At 28.8% G+C, this 5,954-nt stretch overlaps 1 long non-coding RNA gene across 1 annotated transcript; it reads left to right on the top strand.

Annotated features, from left to right (window-relative positions):
* Nucleotides 1–1,156: 1,156 nt before the first annotated feature.
* On the top strand, nt 1,157–3,804 carry LOC145792631 (uncharacterized). Its single transcript, XR_014332295.1, has 2 exons — nt 1,157–1,294; nt 3,524–3,804. It is a non-coding gene; the product is annotated as an uncharacterized LOC145792631 (long non-coding RNA).
* Nucleotides 3,805–5,954: the final 2,150 nt, after the last annotated feature.

Genomic DNA, 5,954 nt, shown 5'->3' on the forward strand with positions numbered 1-5,954 from the left:
AAAGCTCATAACATCACCTATGGAAGAGGTAACGCAACTTTGATTCTCGAATACACATAACTTTTTGCCTATTTGTCTATTTTGCTGACTTGGGTATTGGAGAGGTATCCAGCACACACCCGCCAGCTAGCTTACATTTGTGTTTTCAGGGAGTAAAGTGACGACGGTTGGAGGAGCGCAGACTTGATGTAACAACCCCATCACGTATAATGATTAGCACTTAATTAATTAAGAAGATTTGAAATTTAATTGTCAATTATTCCAATTTAATCTGGGTTTTATGAAAATTATGGAGATTGATTCATTTATGGTTCTATTAAGTATTTATTTTGGAATTAGAAATTTAAAAGCCTAAACGGCTCAAGAAAGTAGAAATAGTGAATTGAATTATTTAAATTTTGAGTATAGGACCATACAGGAGGTTAATTAAATATTCGATCCAGATTTATAAAATTGAGATTCGATTAATTGGGTCTGAATTGGAGTTAATTAAGTTATACGAATTAGGAATTAAGATTACTATGAATTAAATTTATTTATGAGGTGTTCAATTGAATATGTAATTTATTAACGAAATTTCGAGTCTGATCAGAAATTGAAGGATTAAATGATCTAAGAAATCAAAATTGAGGATGGAAATGAACTTAATTTAATATTTGGAGCCTTTTGGGAGTTTGATTAAAACATCTGATTCAGATTCGTAAAATTTGGAATGATTAAGTATATTGGGTTAATTAAGTTGTGTGGTAATCATAATTAATTAGGACTAAGTGAAATCAATGTAAATTAAGAATTAATTTAAAGTAATTTGATTTGAGACTAAGTATAATTAATTAAATCTAATTATGAGTCCTTAGCAATTAATTTAATTATATCCAATTAAATATAAAAAAAATGTAGAAAGAATGAAAGTGTTCTAGAATCTTTGATATATAAAAGAACAACGCTGATTGAGGGCCCGTAATTTCGGGGCTCGAATGCCCCGAAATTCCATTTTAGGTAAAAAAAAAAAAAAAAAAAAGGAAAAAAGAAAGAAAAAAAAAACAGTTTCCAAAATTGGAAATTAGGGCCATTAGGGGCAACTTTTTTAGGGCCACCAATCATTTTCCATAAAAGAAAAAGATAGAAATGAAATCAAAAAGAAAAAAAAGGAGATGTATGTTTGCTGGGCTAGAGAAACGCACGGGAGAGAGAGAGAGAGAGAGTTTTCCAGAAGAAAGGAAGAAGAAGAGAAGAAGGGCGTTTGGAAGGACACCAAGATTTAAACCAAAAATTATGGAAAAATCATCTTAAGGTAAGAAATTCTATTCCCTTTCTTGTATTATTTAAATAATCTAGACAAAAATTGATTCAAGTGGATTTTTAGAGGATTATTTAGAGAAACTTTGAGTTGAGATGGGTTTCAAGAGAGTTTCATGGAGAGTATGTTTTAAATCAATTAATCTCCAAATTCCTTATAGATGAATGTTCTCCTAAAGATTATAAATTTTCTATACATCAATTAAACATATAAATCTGAAAATTGAGGGTTAATTTAAGAAGATGGAAGGAAATTGATAAAAATCTAAATTAGAGCAATTCAAGAATTAAATTATGATTTGATTTTGAATATAGAAAATTAGTTAGTTTTAATCTTAATTTCATACATGCAAATACTTTCCTAGGAGTCATATAACTTCAATTTCATGTAAATTAAAAGGAATTAGTAAAAAGGTGATGAAATTGAATTAGATTCAAAATTATAGAAGTTAATTTGAAATGGGCTACATGCATGTGGATGGTTATGGAAAATAAATTAGAAATTAATTATTTTGGGTTTGATGTTGTGATTTTGCATGAAATTAAGCTTCATTGTTACGTGCATGAATAAATTTTACAAGTTTAATACTCTAATTATACATGCATCATGGATTTTGAAGAATTTGGATTAACTCAATCTCATATTTTGAAGAGAAAAAAGAAAAGCTTTAGAAGAATTAAATTTATGAAAATTTGGAATTAATCCTCATGTAAGAAAAAGTTTTGATTTTATTATGAAAATTATGAATTTGTTTGATCCATGCATGTAATTGAATTTAAAAGTTTTATTCAATTTAAACACATTTTGGAACATTTATGATCATAAATTAAGTTTTGGATATAGATTGAGTTAAGTTGAAATTCTAAGGAATTGATTTTGTAATTCATTAGTTAAGTTTGATTTTTATTGTTAATAATGAAATTGGGTCCTATTTTTACATGCATCATGAAATTTCAAGAGTTTGGAAAGTCTAATTCATGTTTTAAAATTGTGAGTTTGATATAAAGAAAATGAGTTAAATCTAAATTTGGTCAATTGGAGCATGATTTTGAATAAATGATTTCTAATTGAGAGTGTTTACTAAATTATACAATGGTTCTCCATATTTGTGTACCAAAAATACTAGTTTTGAGACTTTAAATATCAAATCTGAACTTCAATTACAATTCTGGAAATTTCAAAATTCCCACTGTCCACTCGAGCGAGGAATGTCTCGCTCGAGCGTGAAAATCGAGCTCCTAGAAGTTTTTCCAAAATTTTACAGTTCGCTCGAGTGACCAAAGTGGCGCTCGAGCGAAGACCTTATTTTCAGCATATTTTGAAAAATTGCATTTAGTTCGCATTTTTATTCTCATCTCCTTTCAAGGCATCCTAAACATGTTTTATGGCTCAATAAGGATTAACAAGCTAACAATCAACATTAATTAGTTGATTAATGAATAAGGCATTAATTTAGTGATACTTGATTAAGAAACCAAGAGAGGAATTGGTTTATTCAGAAAAGAATGATTTAGTAATAAAAAGGGTATGTGAAATGAGAACTCGATTCATTTGACTAAAGAAAGAATGAGCGTAGTAGACCTTCGAATTAATTAGACAGAAAATAAGAAAGTCAAGTTTGAGCAAGGGAGTAATATTGTACTTCAATGTGTATATGTTATGTGTTTGTGTAGGTCACGCGCTATTGTCTACTTGATCTGTCTGATCCGCTTCTGCAACTATCTATGAGTAATAACTTTGTAAAGTTATGTTCAATGTTAAATATTTTTTGAACATTATGACATAAAATTATTAGTCTTCTGAAATGCTACGCTATGTTTTGAATGAATGAATGATTGTCCAAGATTCTGAAAGTTATGCGTGGCATCCTTAGCTTTATATGATATGCGTCCCTTCATGGGTCATCAGGTCCCTTTATGGGTCATCAGAAACGTCTCTGTGCACATGAGTCATCGAAATGCCTTTAAGGTCGTCCTTTTTATGGATCATCAGATTTGTTAACATTAACGGATGTACCACGTATGATTATATGCGAAATCTGAATATGGAAATGATTATGAGTATGTATATGAATCTGTTTTTGATTTGGAATCTGAATATGTGTAAGACTCTGTTTCTGATAAGAATTTGATTTCTAACTCTGTGATGAACATCATTCATTAAATCCTTTACTCTGTTATTATTCACTGGGCCCCAACTCATTGTTTATATACATGTATGTAGGTGATCAGGCGCATGACCAAGTTTAGAGGCGTCTGCCTGGAATCAGTTCTTGACAGCCAACCTATGTGCCTACCGTGGAGGTTCCGGTCATGACTAGTGGTTATGGCTAAGTGCATAAGTTGAAGTTTTATTTTCCTGTCCAGCTAGAGAAGTCCTTGTGTATTGTGTGAATAAGGCTAAGTCCCTTTTGTCTAGCTTACATATGCGTATATATGATGATGTGTATATAAGTATATAAAAAGGTTAAAATTTTTCTGTCTCACATAAGTCTGCACAGCTCAGTTGACGATGTATATTTGTTATTTGCTTCCGCTAGCCCCTAATATTACGTTAATTTGTCTCAGAGGCCTTCGGTAATCCCATGATTACTGGCCGGTTATAATGCTAAACCTATAGGAGCGAGTTTGGGTCGAGACACTTGATTAACAGGATTATACGAGAAGAATATTTCTTGCTTGTACAACTTGCATTTAAAAAATAAAAAATTTACTTGAAATATGTAAAAAATAAAAAATAAAAACTCAATTTTCAAAAAATTAATCAAAACCATATAATTTCTAAAATCACAAAGCGTTTGGCAACGTTTACGTTTTTAGTTTATGATTACAAAAATTTTATAAATTGATTTTTGTTTATTTTTAAAAAAACATAAATTACAAACACGTTTAGCTTGAACAAAATATTTTAAAAATTTTAAAAACATAAACTAAAAAACATATTTATCTAAGCCTAAAATATTTATATTTATTTTTTTTAATTATTTATGACAATAAGATTATACACATTATAATTGAAGAAAAAAAAATTATTAGTCAAATTTTTAATTTTCTGTTTAAAATCAACGTAAACTCATTTTTTGAATTTACAATTTTTTTTCAAATTTATAAACTGAGAGAACCATTTATAAACTAAAAAAATTATTAAACAAGTTTTTATGACAATTTCATAAGTTTTGGTAAATATAAACTAAAAACTGAAAACGAAATGGTTACCAAACAGACCAATAATCCATACTTTAAACAAAAGCATATTTGTTACTAAACAGACCAATAATTTACCTACTATATTTTAAAATATCAATAAATACAAAACAAATATAAATGAAATAACTTCTTTAGTAAATTTAAAAATTTATTAAAAAAAAAAACCAGTAAAATTTTATTTTTAAAGTGAATCTCACATTATGTGAAACTAAAGTCCAAAATTAAAACTAACATGTAATAAAAAAAAAATCACTAAAACCAAAAACTGACAACAGAAAACTTTAGTTTGATTTTCCAGATACTGTTATGTAAACATTGTGTTTTTAAAAACTTCTTATATTTAAAACATTTTTTTTTTTCACTTTTGTTTGATTTATAGTAATTTTTTTCTATTTTAATTTTTTTGAACACATCTAAATTAGCTAGATCAAAATAAATAAATTAAATTACAAATACACTCTAAAATTTACTTAAATTATAATTTATCCCTTGTAATTAAAAAAAATTACATCCCACCCATGAAATTTCTAATTTTATAACAAAACCCTTATTATTAATAAATCAAGTCAATTAAACGTTATAATTATATCAAAAAATATTTTAATTAATAATTCAAGTAGAGTTGGTTGCGCTGGACGAGCACAACCAACTCTTAGCATCTCAAGCTTGCAAACAAAAATAATGGATGCCTCGAAAGACCTCTCAAGCGAGCAATCCGTCGCTCGAGCAAAAAGAAAAGAAGAATAAAAAAATTTCCAAAGTATTACATATAAAAAGTATGAAAATTAAATCATCTAATTTCAAATAATCTTGGATTCCTTTTCACTGTTGATTTCTTAAGTTTTCAAGTTGATTACATTCCCATTTACAATTTTTTAGTTTTCAAATCTTTTTCAATAATTATTTCTATGCTTAATTACATTTATCTGTGTAATTAGTGACAATAGAGTCATTTTGTATCACGCATAACATGATAGGCTATAAGAATTTTCATAGTACTAAATAAGACATTAGTTCACGTCTTAGGTCGAACGAGGTGAAAGATATAGATTCAATCGGTGGCTATTCTTTGGGCTATATGGTGTGAACGTGACACTTTTGTGTTCCAACATCTCCAATCACCATTAAGGAAACTATAGAATCAACTAATGTATCTGATAATTTAGTCATTGGATGAGGATCTGCTTGCACATATACACATGTAGCTAATGTTAATGACTCTGTTCAAACTCAAACTAACACATGTTTTGCATAATGCAATACATCAGATAGGAGGTTTAGCGAACTGGTACTTCTTGATTAATGGATCATGGAAATCTTAGAGTCATGCTGCAGGAGTGGATTGGGTGTGTTTGGATGACAAGTGCCAAACGTGACCCAAAAGGCTATGGTCAAGAAATGCAGATTGTCACCGTCAAAATTGACATCACGTATAGCATACTTTGAGG

This window comes from Camellia sinensis, chromosome 6, assembly GCF_055761805.1.
Source record: "Camellia sinensis isolate YWXY chromosome 6, ASM5576180v1, whole genome shotgun sequence".
NCBI classification, from domain to species: domain Eukaryota; kingdom Viridiplantae; phylum Streptophyta; class Magnoliopsida; order Ericales; family Theaceae; genus Camellia; species Camellia sinensis.